Source organism: Hemiscyllium ocellatum, chromosome 5 (genome assembly GCF_020745735.1).
Source record: "Hemiscyllium ocellatum isolate sHemOce1 chromosome 5, sHemOce1.pat.X.cur, whole genome shotgun sequence".
NCBI lineage: Eukaryota > Metazoa > Chordata > Chondrichthyes > Orectolobiformes > Hemiscylliidae > Hemiscyllium > Hemiscyllium ocellatum.
In genome coordinates this window covers 127,492,627-127,513,231 of record NC_083405.1, presented here as the reverse complement: position 1 = coordinate 127,513,231, position 20,605 = coordinate 127,492,627, and the positions used below count along the sequence as shown (strand labels likewise).

Here is a 20,605-nt window from a genome sequence, read left to right as displayed (position 1 = left end):
GCTCCTCAGATGCTGCCTGACCTGCTATGCTTTTGCAGCACCACACTTTTCGTCTCTGTAAACAAACCAAGTTTATCCAATCTCTGCTGATAGTTAATACTCTCCAAAACAGGCAACATCCTGATAAATTGTTTCTGTATTGTCTCTAAAGCCATCTTATCCTCTTGCCTTGTGAGGACCAGAATTGAATGTAATGTTCCAAAGCTGAATGTGTTAACTGACAGAATGTGCTCAGAGTGATGATCAGTGGAGAGAGCTGACCATGGAGAGGGCTGACCATTGGAGACATCGACCAGAGGAAGGAGATAACTGTTAACGTGAAACATATTAAAATCAGTGAAACCAGTTAAGAGAAAAGTGTTTTAATGTTTCTTCATGCAAAGTGTAACAGTAATGTGAAACTCTCACAGCTAATAGTAGAAGTTATCAAACTAATAACTTTAAATCTTGTAATCATTAGATTATTATTATTAGACAGGAGAAGTAAAAAGGACCTTGCCGTTCTCAGTAACATCTTGAGAGCAATTTTCTTTAAAACTTGAGCAGAAATATTTACAGTGAAGGAGTGCAAAATTTCTTTATTTTGGGTTTGATGAATAACATTTGCTTTTGATTTGCTAAAATGTGAGTTGTTAGTCAGATATTGCATTGTTTTGTATGGAAAGAATGTGCAGATGTCATTTCTTAGGACTTCATTCAGTAGCTATGTGCTCCAGGCAAGAAAGGTCCTTATAGGGAATTGTTAGCTCAAATATGCTTTGACCTCCCTATGTCCAGAGAGAGTGACAAAGTAATGGAAGCCCTGGGTAACAGTCACATTCCTTGAATAAGTTTGACTTTCTACCTGACTGATTCTTACCGCCGTCTGTGTCAAAACCTTGCCTGTCACATCTCCTTAAAACTTACCCCCCTTTACCTTCAACCTATGTCTCCTAATAATTGACATTTCTACCCAGGGAAAATGACTCTGACTATCCATTCAAACCATGGCTCTCACAATTTTGTAAACTTCTATCAGATCGTCTCTCATCCTTTGACCTTCAAGTAGAAACAAACCAAGTTTGTGCAGTCTCTGCTGGTAGCTAATACTGTACAAAGCTGAGATGCTAGAACTCCAGTACAGGATTGAAAGAGTATGACACTATTGAAGTTGCCATTTTTCAAATGAAATGGAGATCTTGTTAAATTTCTTAGGCGGATGTAAAAAAAATGCAACATTATTTCAAGAAACGGCAAGAAAGCTAACTGCTAACTAATATTTATCAGTCAACAATGTCCCTAAACGGATGATCTGGTAATGAAGGCATTCCTCCTTGTAGGAGATTGCTATGTGCATATTGGCTGCCATTTTTAAATTCATTTATGAGGTGTGGGCATTGCTGGCTGGGCCAGCCTTTGTCCCTAGTTGCCACTGAGAAAGCGGTGGTGAGCGGCATTCTTGAACTGCTGCCTTCCACCTGCTGTGGGCTGACCCACAATGCCCTTAGGGAGGGAATTTCAGGATTTTGAATCAACGACGGTGAAGGAACAGTGAAATACTTCCAAGTCAGGATGGTGAGTGGCTTGGAGGAGAGCGTGAAGGTAGTGGTGTTCCTATCTTACAAAAGTGACTGTACTATAAAAGTGTTTTATTGGTTAAAAAGCAATTTGCCAATCTGATGGTTGTAAAAACTTTTATATCTTCTTCTTACATCTTCAGTAGATGCTTTGCTAGGCTGAAAATGAAGCAAGACTAAAGTGGTTAAAGCATAAGAGATACTTGTCTTTATTAGCTGAGGCATAGAATTTAAGAGCAGGAAGGTTATGGTGGAACTGTATAAAACAGTGCTTAGGCCACCATGAGAGTATTGTGTGCAGTTTTGGAATCCACATTATAAAGGGGATGTGATTGTACTGGAGAGAGTGCCAAGGAGATTTACCAAGCTGCTTGCTTGGCTGGAGAATTTTAGTTATGAGAGAATGGATCGTTTTGTTTGTCATTTGTATAAATTATTTGGATGAGAATATAGGAGACATGGTTAGTATATTTGCAGATGACACCAAAATTGGTGGCAAAATAGACAGTGAAGACGGTCTCCTAAGATTACAAAGAGATCTTGGTCAAATGGTTAAATGGACAAGAAATAGAAGATGGATTTCAATCTGGATAAGTGTGAGGTATTGCATTTTGGTACAACAAACAAGGGTAGGGCTGATACAAAATTAATGGTAGGGTAGTGTTGTGGAACACAGGGATCTAGGGTGCAGGTACATAATTCTTTGAAGTTTGCATCACAAAAAGGCAGGATAGTTCAAAAGGTGTTTAGAACTCTTGCCTTCGTTGCTCAGTTCTTTGAGTAAAGTTGTTGAAAATAATGAGAGTATAGATAGAGTTATTGGTAGTTGACCTTTCCCTAGGCTGGGTGATTTTAAGGGGTGAGGTGCTGAAAGACTGGAGGTTGGCTAACGTGGTGCCACTATTTAAGAAATGTGGTAAGGAAAAGCCAGGGGACTATAGACCGGTGAGCTTGACATCAGTGGTGGGCAAATTGTTGGAAGGAATCCTGAGATTAGATTAGATTCCCTACAGTATGGAAACAGACCCTTCAGCCCAGCAAGTCTACACCAACCTTCCATAGAGTAACCCACCCAGACCCATTTCCCTCCCTATATTTACCCCTGACTAATGCACCTAACGCAATGGGCAATTTCGCCTGGCCAATTCACCTGACCTGTACATCTTAGCATTGTGGGAGGAAACTGGAGCACCCGGAGGAAACCCACGCAGATACGGGGAGAATGTTCAAAGTCAACACAGACAGTCACCCAAGGCAAGCGAACCTGGGTCCCTGGCGCTGTGAGGCAGCAGTGCTAACTACTGAGCCACTGTGCTGCCGCTCCTGAGGAAAAGGATTTACATGCATTTGAAAGGTAAGGACTGATTAGGGATAGTCAGCATGGTTTTGTGTGTGGGAAATCATGTCTCACGAATTTAAGTTTTTTGAAGAAGTAATGAAGGGGATTAATGAGGGCAGAGCGGTGGATGTGATAGATATGCATTTTAATAAGACTCCTCACGGTAGACTGGTTAGCAAGGTTAGATTCATGGAATGGAGATGCCGGTGTTGGACTGGGCTAGACAAAGTTAAAAATCACACAACACCAGGTTATAGTCCAACAGGTTTAATTGGAAGCACAAGCTTTTGGAGCGCTGCTCCTTCATCAGGTGAATGTGGATTACACAATTGTAAGACACAGAATTTATGGCAAAAGTACCTGATGAAGGAGTCGCGCTCTGAAAGCTAGTGCTTCCAATTAAACCTGTTGGACTATAAACTGGTGTTGTGTGATTTTTAACTTAGATCTCATGGAATACAGGGAGAGCTAGCCAATCTGATACAGAACTGGCTTGAATGTAGAAGACAGAGGGTGATGTTAAGGGTTGATTTTCAGACTGGAGGCCTGTGACCAGCGGTGTGCCACAAGGATCGGTGCTGGGTCCACTGCTTTTCGTCATTTATGTAAATGATTTGGATGTGAACATAGAAGGTATTGTTAGTAAGTTTGCAGATGATACTAAACTTGGAGGTGTAGTGGACAGTGAAGAAGGTTACTCACATGATGAGTGTGAGGTGCTGCATTTTGGAAAGGTAAATCAGAGCAAGACCTATACACTTAATGATAACGTCCTGGGGAGTGTTGCTGAATAAAGAGACATTGGAGTGCAGGTCATAGTTCCTTGAAAGTGGGCAAAGTTAAAAATCATACAACACCAGGTAATAATCCAACAGGTTTATTTCAAAGCATTACCTTTCGAAGCGCTGCTCCTTCATCAGGTGGTTCTGAAGCAGGACCAGAAGACACAGAATTTATAACAAAAGGGTTACAGTATTATGGATATGTAGTGGTATATTAAACAAATTTAGATTAACTCTTGTATCTTTTAGGATGGGATATGCTGGTTTAGGCTCTTTAAAATGTAAATTCAAAAACTCTTTTAAAGTTACATTCTCAAGGTGGCTTCAGTTTATCTAACAATAGGTGTTATCTTAGTTCAGACAATGTATTAAAGGTGTGAACTTAAAGTCTGTCCCAATGTTGAGTCGGTTTTATTTCTAAAGTGGGACTTTCAGAATCCTACTTGGATTTATGCAGTTTTTGAGCAAAATAAAATGTAATTCTGCAACGACAAGTCCACCCATAAATATATATGTGTGCACGTGCAGGAGAGACAGCACGGTTGTACCTCAATGTGTGCATGTGGGTGTGAGTGCATGTGAAAGAGTGTGCATATGTGTGTGTAAACTTGGCCAAGTATGTGTGCGAGTGTGATGGGGTTTAAGTCTGTGAGAGTGTGTGTGTGTGTGAGTCCCTTTGCTCTGTTCAAACCAATCATAGATGAGCATACCTTGCTGAATCAGACAAACATTTCCATTTTTCTTAGCAGTCACCTTTTACTATTTAGAATGTATTTGGAATATAGCCATTATCCATCCAATAAACAAAGCCAAGTTGGACAGCAAACTGTCATTGGTTTAGCAATGTTGGTATGCTGATTGAATTAGCACATTCTAGGACCTTTGAGTTGGTGACCTTGTCCTGTCAAGAGAAGATGTTTCTTAGTCAGTGGGAGTGGAAATTGTTCTGATTTTTATCCTGTCAAGCATATGTTGACCAGGTATCACTTGAGGAGTGTGCTGAGGGCACAGGACATGCCAGCTGCATCTTTTGCCTTGCAAGCAATAATTTCAGAACAAACTGACAAATTGAGGCAATTGTGAAACAGATATGTGAACCTATCAACGATCTTCAGTGCAACATTATTAATGCTGATAGATGGCACCGGATCAACATCCTAAACCCTAACTGTTGCCTTCCTGATGCTGATGATCAAACCAAACTTTTTACAGGTGGTGACCCACTTGCTGTTGTAAGTGTTCCCCAATGTAAAACACTAGTGCAACACCAACGTGGGTACCTGATGAGGACTTAGTGTAACTTTGTCTTGGATTTCAGGTGTGCAAGGCTGAACAGTTATCCGTCAGTTTTAGTACACTAGTAGGCATCCTGTGCAGATGACTTGAAGGCATATCACAACAACAAAGAAAAGAATGTGCCAAAAAGCATCAGTGCCCAAACATGACTACCTAAAGAAGAGTTCCAATATCACTTCTTTGTAGTTGACCTTGTCCACCATATCAATGAAAATAAATGACATTGAATAGCTGCGGCAAGTGGTCTGCTTTGTCTAGTAGCTTTATATGCTCCCTTGGTTTAATGACTTGGTGAAATTGATGAAGGCAATATATAGTGGTGCCCTTTGTTCCCAGCATTTCTCTTGTAGCTCTCTGACAAAAGATTGTGTCAATTACAGTATGTCTTCCATTTCTGAAACCACATGGAGATCCAGGTTTAGCTAAACTCCACAGTCTGCTAAGGGCAACATGAGCAAATACTTATCACAGTGCTTATCCGGGGTGATACCCCAAGAGCTGTTTTTATTGCTCAGTTTCCTTGCTGGGTCACAAACTTTGCATACACATATCCTGCCCTCTCCCTCCAGCAGAGACAGAAAACTTGTCACAGATGCCACAGAAATGCCAGTTTCCCATGCCAAATAGGTTCAGACATTTGGCATTAGCACTGGAGCTTGTCGCATGGCAAGCGAATCAATAACTGTCCTAATCTCTTTCACTGTGGATTCACTGTCCGGTTCTGCTATAATAGATCTACTTTCTGTGATTGGGGTTGCTGGGAATTTGAATTAACCACAGAAAGTGGAAAAAAAATTCAATAGATCAGATAGAATTTATGGAGACCGACATGAAATTAACATTTTCAAGGTCCATCCCTTTCACCAGAACCCATTGGTACCAAATGGTGGAGGCTGAAAATGAGAAACAAATTGACAACTCGCAAACTCTTTTCACCTACTCACTAAATGCATCACATTGACCAGTTGTATACATTTCTCATCTTCCTCAGTTCGCCCATAAACAGTGCAAGGGAATCTGTTTTTTTTTCAAATTGAATACCATTGGCATTAAGACTGAATTGCAGCTGGGATTGAGCCCTGTTTGAAGATTGTGAAGCAATGCAGGTCAGCAATGCGCCTGGATAGTAACAGCATAAAGCATCACCACTTGAAAGTTAGTCCATGTGAGGAGTTTGGTGTGAGCAGTAATTATTGACTGAGTTCAGCTGAGAATTGGGACTTGGGAAGTATCCAGTAAGCAGTGGTTGTTGGCTCAGTGCAGTTATGAAACTGTGACCTTGCCTATGAATGGACATTGGAATACAGCCTGGCCAATTCAGTGGAACACAGTCGCAGAAGTTACAAAACAAAAGTTATTGGTCATCACAAAATCGGTTCAAGTTCAGAATTGATACTTGGACTTGCTGAAGTTAAGGTGAATAGAATCCCGTGGTGAATTTTACTCTACTAATTGAAAAGCTTTGTTAATTGCAGTTTCTCTTTTCTGTGGAGGTCACATTTACCCCTAAGTGATTTTTAGTAATTAACCAAGGTTAGGTTAATAGCATTTACAGAAATGTTGAAGATAGAGTTAAAAGCAGATATATTAATGGCAATAGTTCAGTGTTTGGGATCAGAAGGTGAACAAAGGAACAGGAGTTGACCATTCAGCCCCACGAGCCTGTTCCACCATTCAATGAGGTCTTTGTTGATGGCCTGACTCTGTGTATCAGCCTCTGGCCCAAATCCCTCAATACCTTTGCTTGACAAAAAGTTAGCTTTCACAGATTTAAAATTAATAACTAATTGCTGTTCCTGAAAGAGAGTTCCAAACATCTACCATCTTTTGTGTGTAGAAGTGCTTCCTACCATCTATCCTAAATGTTCTGGCTCTAACTCTCAGACTATGCCCCCAATTTTTAGAATTCCCAACCAGTGGAAATAGTTTATCTACACTTTCTTTTTGTGTTAATATCTTGAAGACTTCAATCAGATCACCCCAACCATCTAACTTTTAGGGAAGACACCTAATTTTTATCATCCCTCCTTATATCCTATACCTGAAGTCCACGTTTCATTCTTTTTAACTTGAAGAATCTAACCCAAGTACATCATGGCTTGCATTAGCTAGAACTCAGCTGCAAGTGAAGCAGCTTAAACTAGAACCTGAACATGCAAAAGAGAAGTTAACAATCAAATAAAGAGGTAATGAAGGAGGTGGTGAGTTTCCCGTAGTATCCATTTGCAAGTCTTTGAGAATATTGAACTTTATTTTGAAGTGCAAAACAATTATGGGCACCTTTAAATATTTTTAAATATTAAAGAAACTATCAAATTTACGAAGAAATATTTTAACCTATTGCAGTGAAATTGGCAAATAGTTGCATATAGTTTTTTAAAAGTAATTTTCAGTTTTTAAAATGAGGTTACTCACGGCTGTTCGGACTAGAATTTCAATAGGAAAGTTTGTCCTTTTTGTGATAAGTCTATTGTCAAATGTAATTATAAACTGTGTATCAGTGACAAATAAAAGTGCTAGAAACATTCTACTAGCAATAATTAACAAAGGTTAATAACATTTACGGATATATTGAAGATAGAGCTAAAAGCAGATGTAATAACGGCAATAGTTCAGTGTTTGGGAATCAGAACGTGAACTTTGGAACAAAAGTAGACCGTTCAGCCCCATGAGCCTGTTCCACCATTCAATGAGATTGGGCCTAACTCTGTATATCTGCCTTTGGTCCAAATCCCTCAATACCTTTGCTCCACTGCATTTAAAGGATCAAGCACACTGGTAATTCACCTATAACGCACATTGCGTCAATGCGATGTGGCTGTAACATGATTGGTGAATTGGGGAATGATTTTTTAAATCGTGAACTTCCATTGGCTATTACGTGATTCCATCCCTGGTTACCTTACGTCCACTCATGCTGGTTACTTCATGTCAAGCAAAAGAGGTTGAATGACTGGGCAAATTTTTTCTGATCTTATTGTTGATGTTTTGCGAGGATGTTTTTTAGAAATTATTGCAGGAGAAAGTATTTGGATTTCAAGATTCTCCACATTCTGGACAATGCACCAAGTCATCCTCCCACCACTGGTGAGCTTTCTGAAAACATGAAAGTGCTCAATCGATCCCCGAACACAACCTCTCTCATTCAACCCATGGACCAGTGTGCAATAGCAGTTTGTAAAGCTTATTATTTAAGGCGCACATTCAAGAAGCCAATTCCAGCTACTTAGGGGGATAATGAGGACAGCGTTCTTCAATGTTGGAAGAGCTTTAACATTAAGAATGCTATTGACATCATTGTGGAGGCCTGGGCTGATGTCAGTACAGACTGCTTGCATGCAGTTTGGCGGAAGCTTCTCCCAGATTTTCTTCATGATTTTAAAGGAGTGAACCATCAGAGAGCTTCCAGCAATCAATGAACATTGTGACGCTCTTGCAAAGCAAGTTAGATTTGAAGAAGTGGAGAATCATCTAACAACAACTTGTTGCTGCCTGAGAAATTGAAGCTCGAGTTGGAGATGAAGACATCTAGGATGCAGCATCATGAGAACTTTCCATTTCTCTCTTGTCTTCTATTGCAGCCTATTAGAAGACAATGATTACAATGCAGAATGCAGCAGGATAGCAGTTTGTGGCAAAAAGTCGTACCCTATGAACAGCTTCTTCATGAAAGAAGAAAGATGGCAAAACAGCAAAAACTAGATGCCTTTTTTAAGCCAACCCCAAAAAATAGTCTGAGGACAATGAACCATAACCAGCAACTTCTGGACTAAATATTTTCTTTCATCATGACCCTACACCCTGAACTGCACCAGAGAGTAATGATGATGCTGTCTTAATACTGTACTGTAACTCAGCAAACTCGGAAAGCCCTTAAAGCATTAATTTATTGTTAATTTTCATTAAAATATGTGATTTTAACCTTTACTTAGACTGTGCTATTTGCGTGAGGCTAGCTACTATTTTAGTTTTGATTTTTACTGATATTTTTGGTGGTTCACCCCAACCATGTTTTTCCCATAGGCCCCGTTATTTCTGTTGCGTGATTTTCTATAATACGAGGTTGCACAAGAAAACTTCTACCGTGCTTTAGCAAAACAGACTGTACTTTAGTGACATTTTGAAGTCAGTTCTACTGGAATTCAGGCAAAACGCCTGCAAAACCAGCAATAAAAGACTGAGCATCTTGTCTGAATGGCTGGAAGACATCTTCCTCACCAAATCACAATACATACATTATACCTTGAAGCTCATTGATTATTGTGACCAAATATATAAAATTGTATTTTTATTACAAAATGGGAGTGTGTAATCTTTGGCTTGACTTTCATAATACTGTGTCGATTTGTACATAGGGTAATATAGCATAGAGCTTAATGTTGCATCAGTATATTTTAGATGTTGGTTTAAAAATGTACAGTGAATATAAAGATTTTATGCAGAGAAATTCAAATGAAATTAATTGAAAAATTAGAAATTTTATTGAGCAGGATTTTTATACATTTCACTCAAGGGTTTTTAAAATGTTGTACAGGGCTATTAATCAAAGAAACAAAAGCTAGAATATATTAGCACATAATGTATGAAATTGAAGATTGTATGTGCACAAATACTGATTTGCAAAGTTCATGCTGTCATTAACTATTGTGTGTGTGATGCACCCCGAGTCCCTAGATGCATAGCTGGGGGATAGAGTGGGGTCATGGAAATAGTTTCTCACTAGAACCAAAATAATTTTCAAACTTATTCCCACAGTGTATTTGTAATTTGCACAGATTATTTTCTTGTATGTAGCATTTTGTTTACACAATTTATGCTATAGGGTTTCCAAGGCTCAAAATTTCCGAACTCATTTTAAGGTTCAAGTTTCCATTCAAATCGTTACTATAATCACAAATATAAAATATTCCAAGATCCAGCATAATTTGGGGACAAAGGAAACAATTGGAAGTTTTCAATGAAGTTTGGCAGCATTGGCATTAATTCAAAAATGGATCATTCAAAATGGTGGCAGCATTTCCATCAACCTGTTTTGCTCTTTGAGTCCAAGCAGTTTAAAAATATGACCGAGTGACAGCAAGGAAGAAAAGGACATAAATCCTGTACTCAGGGTGCTGCTACCTCATGACACACCCTGCCCCATGTGACCTGTTGGTTGAGAATCAGCTTGTTCAGGCACATGATAATCTGTTGAGTTACTGAGTCCAAGTGCAAGCCTGAGTAGACATCATTCTCAAATCGAAGGTCAGCCACTGATGACAGATAGCATCATAGCAGACTACCATTCTTAATTAGAACATGGGGATTTTGTTTTAGTCCCACAGAGAAGTTGCTGGATTGTGGAAGGTTTTGCGTTTGTGATTATAGTAACGATTTGAATGGAAACTTGTGTCTTAAACTGAGTTTGGAAATGTTGAGCCTTAGAAACTCTATAGCATAAATTATGTAAACAAAATGCTACATGCAAGATCTATTGAAAATAATCTGTGCAAATTACAAATACACTGTGGGAATAAGTTTGAAAATTATTTTGGTTCTAGTGAGAAACTATTTCCATGACCCCACTCTATCCCCCAGCTATGCATCTAGGGACTCGGGGTGCAGCACACACACGATAGTTAGTGACAGCATGAACTTGGAAAATCAGTATTTGTGCACATGTAATATTCAGTTTCATACATTATGTGCTAATATATTCTAGCTTTTGTTTCTTTGATTAATAGCCCTGTACAACATTTTAAAAACCCTTAAGTGAAATGTATCAAAATCCTGCCAAATAAAATTTCTAATTTTTCAATTAATTTCATTTGAATTTCTCTGCATAATTTCTTTACCATTTTATATTCATTGTACAATTTTAAACCAACGTCTAAAATATATATACTATATAATTGTCTATTAAGCTCTATGCTATATAATCCTATGTACACATCTACACAGTATTGTGAAAGTCAAGCGAAAAATTACATACTCCCATTTTGTAATAAAAATACAATTTTATATATTTGGTCACAATAATCAATGAACTTCAAGGTATAATGTATGTTACGTGGAATGAAACATGTAGTCTCTGACTCACCATGAGTAATGATCCTGGAGATCTATTGGTGAAATAAAAGCATAGCTAGTAGTGTATGCTTTGTTATGTCTTTTGAATCTTCATTGTACTGTACAGATATCTGACATTTTTGTTCAATTTGGTTTAAAAATATAACTCACAAAAATGTAGACATTGGCCCAAATTTTCAAAAGAAAAGTTGTGTTCTTTTAAGTGCATCATTTTAGCATTGAACTTATAATTCCTGAATAATATAAACCTGTTGAGTTAATGATATTGCTGTTTTTAGGAATGTTTGTATGTATTTTTGTGGCACAGTAACTTTCAAACCCTGGGATTTCCTCGAAATATGTTGTGGGAAGCTACCTTTTTTTTCCCAAGATTTCCCAGTTGGTCCCCGTCCCTTTCCTACTGCTGGCTTCAGCGCTATAGTCAATTTATACTGCAACTGTAGATGGCAAATGCAGTTTGTGTGTAAAACGCTGAATAGCGTTTTTTGGTTGACAGTCCCATCAATGAAACTGTGAAACAATCTGGCAAAAGAGCCAGAGGGGAGATGAGGAGTTTTTTTTAACACAGTGAGCTGTTATGGTCTGAAATGAGCTGCTTGAAAGGGCAGTGGGAGCAGAATCAATAATAACTTTCAAAAGAGAATTGTATGGTATATATATTTAGAAACAAAACATTTGCAGGGCTATGTGAAATAGAAATAGGGGAGTGGGCCCAATATGATGGCCTGTTCAATGAGCAAATATAGTGCAATGGGCTGAATAGCCTCCTTCTATGATCCCGTTGACAAAGACAAAAATGATTTTGTGGCCAAATGTTTACATGATCACTTCAGACAATTTTGGGACAAATTGGGCAGAAAAATGCAAAGATACAAAACATGGTGAGGGCCTGCATGATTTTCAAATGTCTGTTGAGATGGATCAATTGCAGAAAACAGAAAGGTCTAAAACCTTGAGCTATGTTCATAGCTGATGCCAAATGAAGAGAACTGGATCTTTTGCACTGTTAAATACATCCTTTAATTTCAGCTTCCACAAAGACTCTGGTTACATTCCAAATTCAATCATGTAAGATTTGGAATAGAACTTTTAAATTGATGTCAGTACAACTTGTTTGTCTTGGAAAGGTGAAAAGGGTACTGAGGTTAGCTGGAATAAACCTCAGAATTCTTAATGAACTGTGGGAGAAAATAACCCATAATAGTTCCAAGACATACATTAACAGTAGCTCAGTGCTATCTGTAGTGGGAAGCAAGTCAAGAACATTATGGGCATGTAATCAATTCTAATGTAAAGAACACATGATATAAAGGATAGTCTGCACATGTTTTAAAATAATAGTTTATGATTGACTAATTTATTGGAATAATCTAAGAAGATATTAATGGAAGCAAGCTAACCAATGGATGTAATTTACTTCAATTTTCAGAAGGCTGAAAATTACTGAAAATCCCACATGGATTTGTGTCCATGGCCCAGCTGGTTTTAATGGGAAGAGAATGTTTTGCTGTGCTACAGGATCATGGGCTAGTCAAAATATTCAATTATAGACCTGAATTTGCAAGAGCCAAGATAATTAGTGAACCCTGTAAAATTGACAGGCAGGCAGGCATGCTACAGTCGCAGGAAGCTGTCCATATTCCCAGGACTTCGGACTTTTGGGATGCTCTTTAAGGATGCATGCTAGTACGTGGCATGAGGCCACACTCAGAACTTCTGTCTTGACTGGCTCTACTAAAGAGATAGGCACATCCTTCTGCTATATTTTTATGGGGTCGGGTCAATTTTTAAAAAATTTTTTTAAAGAGTCATCATTTATGGCATCTCCAAACCATAGTCTGTGGGAATGAATATTTTGAAATGTAAGAAAAAAGGGCTCCTCGTAATGCCTCAGTTCCAGGCTATGACACCTCCATGCCTAAATAAAACAAGCTTTGAAAGTAGTCATTCATTTCATTTCTTGCAAAAATAAGCTATTTTTCACCACAGCGAAGAGAAGTGTCACCCATCCAGTATCAATAGCTGAAACTGCAAGCACATAAAACCTTTTGACTACTTCCAATGCAATGCTACAGGTGGCTGCCTCTGCTACTGGTGACCTTTGCACACAGTAAGATGCTCCTTTTCTTGTGGAAAAGTGCCCTGATTGACTATCTTAAAGGGCTAACTGCATTTGTACAGCTGGCTGCCAACCCTCTCAGCTTTTTCCTGGGGACGTTCCTATGCAGTGAGATGCCGTCTTGATGTGGCTCCCCTTATTTTCACAACCCCCAACCAGTTCAGCAAGACAGGGCTGGGGAAGCCCAGCTCAATGTTCTATGTAAGCAAAATGATTTGAAGGTGTGAAGAGTTGGTTTATGAGGCATGCTTGCGCAAATTGAGCAAGTTTTCACTGAAAGGTGGTTGAGAGGAGAAAACATTGCTTCTAAAGATTCTAGAGTTGCTAAAAATGTAGCGTGTAAGTGTATGTAGTTTAGATTAGATTACTTACAGTGTGGAAACAGGCCCTTCGGCCCAACAAGTCCACACCGACCCGCCGAAGCGCAACCCACCCATACATTTACCCCTTACCTAACACTACGGGCAATTTAGCATGGCCAATTCACCTGACCCGCACATCTTTGGATTGTGGGAGGAAACCGGAGCACCTGGAGGAAACCCGCGCAGACACGGGGAGAACGTGCAAACTCTACACAGTCAGTCGCCTGAGTCGGGAATTGAACCCTGTGAGGCAGCAGTGCTAACAATAACCACCGTTATTGTTCAGAACACAGAACTGGAAGATATAGCCTACCTTGGAAGGGATTAAATGCCAAATTGTGGAAATAAAGTTTCCAATTTCAACTGAAAGGCAAGAAATAAACAATGGGTCAAAGATCCCAGGAAAATGAAGGTACTCCTGATCTTGAGAGCAGAACCTCAGTAACATTTCCTTTCTGTTTCCCACCTGGTGTTATATGTGGTCCCAACAATCAGGATAAGGGAAAGGGCACATAGAGTCATAGAATCCCTACAGTGTGGAAGCAGGCCATTTGGCCCATCAAATCCACACTGACCCTCTGAACAGCTTCGCATCCACGCCTAACCCCCTGCTGTACCTCTGTAACCCTGCATTTCCCATGGCTAATTAACCTTGCCTGTATATACCAGGAGCACATCTTTGGACTGTGGGAGGATACCAGAGGACTCAGAGGAAACCCATGCGACATAGAGAGAACATGAAAACTCCACACAGTTACCCAAAGGTGGAATCAAACCTGGGTCCCTGCTGCTGTGAGGCAGCAGTGCGAACCACTGAGCCAATGTGCCACCCATTGAGTCACAAAGCACAAACAGATCCTTCGGTGCAACTCATCTGCACTGACTAGATGTCCCCATCTGACCTAGTACCATTATGAAGTTGGGGGTAGGTCATGCTCAAGGACAGGAGTAAGGAGACCCTGTCATAAGCGTAGTGATTTTGAGATTGTGATAGAGGTGGTTAGTATGAGGATCTGATTTATTTTGCACAGGTTAACAGAGAAATGGGAGAGTTAATATTACCATTGTCTCAACTTCAGTTATAAACCTAGTGAGATGTCCATTTGTTGGCAATTACCTTCATTCCCTGATGTGAAACCTACCCCTTATAAAGAATGGTTGGATAGCTGCTGTAGTAGCCTGCTGAATGAGCTTTGAAATGTGTATTGAAAAATACTTTACTTGTCTTACATGTGAAACTGATTTTCCATAAGTTTGAGTAAACTCAATTTGTCTCTGAGAGAGAGCTACAATTGCTTCTCAGCTGGAGCACTGAGATGTAAAGCCATCCCATGGGAAAGGGTGAATGCAATCAGCTTTCCCCTCTAACCTTCTTTCTAAAACACCTGTGACAAATGTGGTTAAGTCTGACCTTTGTCTGATCCTTAATACTGAAAGAGTGGCAGGGAAACAGAATGTGAATAAATATAGATATTAGCAGATATCCCACGGTATTATTCTTTATAATGTAGACATGGTGCATTGTCCAATCCAAAATATATTCTTACCTCATGCACTTGATTTTATGGAGAAAAATAGAATCAAGTCTTCCTGAAACTTTTCTTATGCTTTCACTTTGTCTGTGTTTGTCTTCTATGTCTCCCTTTTTTCACTTCATATTTATAATACTGCCTTCATTGTAGTCTGTATTGTTTGTCATACTTCCTCTAACCACATGTGTAAGTCTTGCTGTCACAGTCCCTCTTGTAGCCTGCCTTTATTCTTTCACCTGTATTCTCAGAATTTTTCTCATGACTTCAACGAAAATAACATATATTTATAGAATCTTTGCAATCGTGGTGCCAAAACTGCTTTACATTCAATAAAGTAGATTTGAAGTGTAGACACTATTGTAATGTAAGGCAACACAGAACAAAGAGAGGGGACCTTTATGGAGGCTTTAGGATTTTGGAAGAGACTACATGTTTGCATCCTCTGTAAAGGACTACTAATATTAATTGCCTTTCAGGCAGGCAATTAAGTGGCTTTTCCTGGCATCTAGGACCTTAAGGCAGACATCCCAATACAGAGTGGGTATCAAATCAGGGGCCAGTAACTCTTTTGCTCAGCAATGTCACTACGGAGGTGGTAGTTGCAGCAGGAACAATACCGCTGCTGAAGGCCTAAGGAAGAGATAAAGCGTGGTGGGAAGAGTTTAATAGTGTGCAGTTTTGCAGGAAAAGGGATCAGCAGCAAAGACAGGCATTATGTGCCAGCTGGCTGTCCACTTCTCAATGCTGGGTCCTTTGATCATGTGCTCTGTACCTTTGAATGAATTATCCCTAACTCCTTCTGCAAAATCAAAATCAAGTCCTCACGGGTTTTCTTGTTGAGCTCTCTGGTAGCCCAAGGTCCAGACAACATTAGGTGAGTACCAGTGATGACAGAGTGAAATCATTATTTGCCAACAACAGGAGCTCAATAGGCACATAGGTGAGAATTCCAACCACACGCCTTTGTACCATGAACTTAATTTTCTCAGAGTTGGGAAAGCAGTGGGATGTTTGCGTGCAACCCACTCCCCAACCTGATTGAATACTGTCCTTGCCTGCAAAAATACCATGAGAGAGGACATACAATTTCCGCTCAATTTGCACGCAGTAAAATCCCCCAGAAAGCAATGAGGTAATAACCATATTACTGGAACTGGAACAATATCCACTGGAATCATAAGTGCTCACGTGGGCAGCATGGCGATCTGGATTAGATTCCACCATTGGGCAACTGTCTGTGATGTTTATACATTCTCCCCCCTGTCTGCTTGGGTCTCCTCCGGGTGCTCCGATTTCTTCCCACAGTCCAAAGATGTGCAGGTTAGGTGGACTGGCCATATTAAATTGCCCTATAGTAGCCAGCAATATGCAGGCTATTTGGGTTAGCCATGGGAAATGCAGGTTACAAGGATAAGGTAGGTTGGGGGGGTCAGGGAGGGATGCTCTTCGGAGGGTCGGTGTGGACTCAATGGAGTGAATGCTTACACACCATAGGGAATCTATGACCATTGATGGATGAAACTGACTGTAACCTCAGGTGCAGCACATGTACAGTTAAACATGCATTTTGAGAAATTTTGACCAAATTGGTTTCTCAGTGGCGTACACTTACAAGGGGAATCAACACAGAAATTGTTAGTTTGATGGCGTGATTTTAAACTCACTACCTTCTCTGTAAATCCTTATAAAAGCCTTCAGTCAGAGTAATTGGGTATTTATTGGCTCGCTTACATTAGAATGACTTTTAATCAACTTCTCTGGTCCAAGAACCTCAAGCCTATTCCACCATTCAATCTCATCTATATCATAATCTCATAATCTTATTTAGCCACCTTAGATTCAATCTCATAATGCCATTACCTTGATTGCAAGGTTTACCTATCTTGAACTGTGAGGTAGATAGTAATAGACTTTAACAGGACATGGACAGACTGATGGAATGGGCAGAGGTATGGTGACTCCTAATGAGAAGATGTATTATAAATATAGGGGAACAGTTAACCGCGATGCAAGAACAGAGGGGACCTGAATATAAATATGCACTAGTTGTTGAAGATCGCAGAACATTTTGAGAATGTTGTTAATAAAACATGCAGAATTAGAGTTTTACAGTTATGATGCCCCTTCTAACATAAGTTTACCCACACGTTAGGAACAATGTGAAGGGACTAAAGTAGCTGCAGAAAAGATTCACAATAACGGTACCAGTAAAGTACAGTCGGTTCTACTATGATGCATTTTTCTTCAATGCAAATTGGTTTTAACACAATTGAAAAAGTTAGACCGTTATTTGTTGAACGTGAACTTTCCTTACCTGTATTGGCTATAATGCAATTCTGGTCCCTGTAGCTTAAATGGCATAGCTATTGCGTGATTGTTTTATAATGCAAGATTGCATGAGAACTGAGCTATCGTGTTATATCAGAACGGAGTGAATTTCACTTACATGGATAGATTTGAGAAACAGGGACTGTTCTTATTAGTGAATAAGAACATGTTTAAGAGGAGATTTGATTGCGATGTTCAAAACCCTGAGGTCTTTGGACATAATGGGTTGGGAGAAAATGTGCTCATTTGAGGAGGATCCTGAGCCAGGGACGTCTGTTTAATTTCATAAACCTAGCAAAGGTACATGAGGATTTTGTTGTTACACATTTGGTGGGTAGAGTTTGGAGTGTACTGCCTGAAAACGTGCTGGAGGCCAATTCAGCCGAGGATAAGAATTGAAATGTTGCAGGGAAAGGATGGGACTCAGCAAGTTGCTGTCGCAGATTTAAGATGAATGTGATGGTCCAAGTGGCCGTTTTCTGTGCTGTAAACTGTTCTGTGATTCTAAGCGACATCTAGTTACAACAGGAGTACAGATATTGCAGCCCTTATTTCATTGTATTTACTGATTCAAGTTATTGGTCTGAATCTTTAAAATCCAGAGCTGTAAAACCTGATTTTAAGGTTGTGATGCAAAGTTGCCTGAGAAGTTTAAACCTCTGATGAGCTGCATTTCTCAGGATGCTGGGGAAGTTTCAGTACTCAAGACTTCAGCTAGATAATGCTGTATAAGTGGTTACTTACCCAAGGTAGGCTATACGTTTGATCTCTGGTATAATACAGTAAATAACAGGATAGCTCAATCCACGGTGCCCCACACACAAACCTTATACCTCCAATAACTTCTCCCACCCAATCCAACCTGACTCCTTTTGAATGAACAAGACTCCCTCTACACAACCCCTAGCCAACACGACCTGACAACCAACCCTGGCCAACTCCACTGAGCTGACCAGACTATCCCCCTGATTTCCCAAGCAAATTATCAATCCAACCTTAATTGCTTACTTTCCCAACTGAATAACCCTTGACCCAATCATGCATGCATTGACCCTCACCCAACCATACATTTATTTAATTGCTGGTATAGTGGACAGTGAACAAGGTTATCTAAGAATACAATGGGATCTTGATCAACTGGGCCAGTGGGCTGAAGAGTGGCAAATGGAGTTTAATTCAGATAAATGTGAGGACTTGCTCAGTTAATGTTGGGATTGCTGGGGAGTCTTGTTGAACAGAGAGACCTAGGGATTCAGATACATAGTTCCTTGAAAGTGTCATCACACAGAGACAGACTGGTGAAGAAGGCGTTTGGCAGGCTTGCCTTCATCAATCACAGCATTGAGGACAGGAGTTGGAATGTCATGTTACAACTGTATGCAATTACTGTACAGCTGTAACATGATGTACTTTATACAATTCTGGTCAGCCTGCTGTAGGGAAGGATGTTATTGTCACGGGGGCAGGAATGTTTGTTGGATGTTCCAGGGTTTAGATGTTCCCAAATGAATAGGGGGGTAGGTAAAAGAGGTGGAGGAGTGGCATTACTAATCAGGGTAGTATCACAGCTGTAGAAAGGAAGATTGATGAGGGGGTTTGCCTACAGAGTCAGTATGAGTGGAAGTCAGAAACAGAAAAGGAGTAGTTACTTTATTGGGAGATTTTTACAGTCCCCCCCAATAGCAACAGAGACATGGAGGAGCTGATTGAGAGACAGATTTTGGAAAGGTGCAGATGTAACAGGGTTGTTGTTATGACTTTAACTTCCCTAATATTGATTGCAACCTCCTTAGTTCAAATTGTTTGGATGGGGCAATTTTTGTCAGGTGTGTCCAGGAAGAGGCCCTGATATAAAATGTCAATAGGCCAACTAGAAGGGTGGCCATATTGGATTTGGTACTTGGCAATGAATCATGCCAGGTGTCAGATCGTTTTGGTGACAGTGATCACAACTCCCTGACCTTTACTAACTACATGGAGAGGGATTGGAGAAGATGGTATGGGAAAGTATTTAATTGGGGGAGGGGGAATTACAATGCTATTAGGCAGGAACTGGGGCATCTAAATTGGGAACAAATGTCCTCAGGGAAAATCATGACAGAAATGTGGAGGTTGTTGAGGAAGCACTTGATGATAGTGCTGGACAGGTTTGTTCCACTGAGGCAAGAAAGGGATGGTAGGGTGAAAGAACCTTGGGTGACAAGAAATGTGGAACATGTAGTCAAGAGGAAGAAGGGAGCCTACTTAAGGTTGAGGTGATGAGGATTAGACAGGGCTTTAGAGGGTTATAAGGTAGCCAGGAAGGAATGGAAGAATGGACTTAGGAGAGCTAGAAGGGGGCATGAAAAAGCTTTAGCAGGTAGGATTAACGAAAACCCTAAGGTATTCTACACTTCCATGAGGAACAAGAGGATGGCCAGAGTGAAGGTAGGGCCAATCAGGGAAAGTGTAGGGAACTTGGGCCTGGAGTTGGAGAGGGAGAGGAGGTCCTTAGTGAATACTTTGCTTCAGTAGTCACTACTGAGAGAGACCTAGTTATTTATGAAACAGGCTGATTTACTAGAACAGGTAGATGTTAGGAAGAAGGATGTGCTGAAAATTTTGAAAAGCATAAGGATGGATGAATCCTCTGGGCCAGACGGAATATATCCTAGGTTACTCCAGGAAGCGAGGGAAGAGATTGCTGCACCTTTGGTGATGATCTTTGCACCGTCACTGTCCACTGGAGTAATGGACTGTGGCAAATGTTATTCTCTTGTTCAAGAAAGGGAATAGGGATAATCCTGGAAATTACAGACCAGTCAGTCTTACGCCAGTGGTGGGCAAAGTATCGGAGAGGATTCTGAGAGACAGGATTTATGATTACTTGGAAAATCATAGTTTGGTTAGAGATAGTCGGCATGGCTTTGTGAGGGGCAGATCATACCACACAAGCCTTATTGAATTATTTGAGAATGTGACAAAGCACATTGATGAAGGTAGAGCAGCGGATGTAGTGTACATGGTTTTTAGCAAGGCGTTTGATAATGTTGCCCATGGTAGGCTCATTCAGAAAGTAAGGAGGCATGGGATACAATGAAATCTGGCTGTCTGGATACAGAATTGGTTGGTCCATAGAAGACAGAGGGGGGTTGTAGATGAAAAGTATTCAGCCTGGAGCTTGGTGACCAGTTGGTGTTCTTCAGGGGTTGGCTCTGGGACCTCTGCTCTTTTTGATTTTTA

At 40.1% G+C, this 20,605-nt stretch overlaps 1 protein-coding gene across 1 annotated transcript in view; it reads left to right on the top strand.

Moving 5' to 3' along the window:
• Positions 1-20,605, top strand: part of xylb (xylulokinase homolog (H. influenzae)) — a 284,901-nt gene that overhangs the window by 192,709 nt on the left and 71,587 nt on the right. The window lies entirely within an intron of this gene.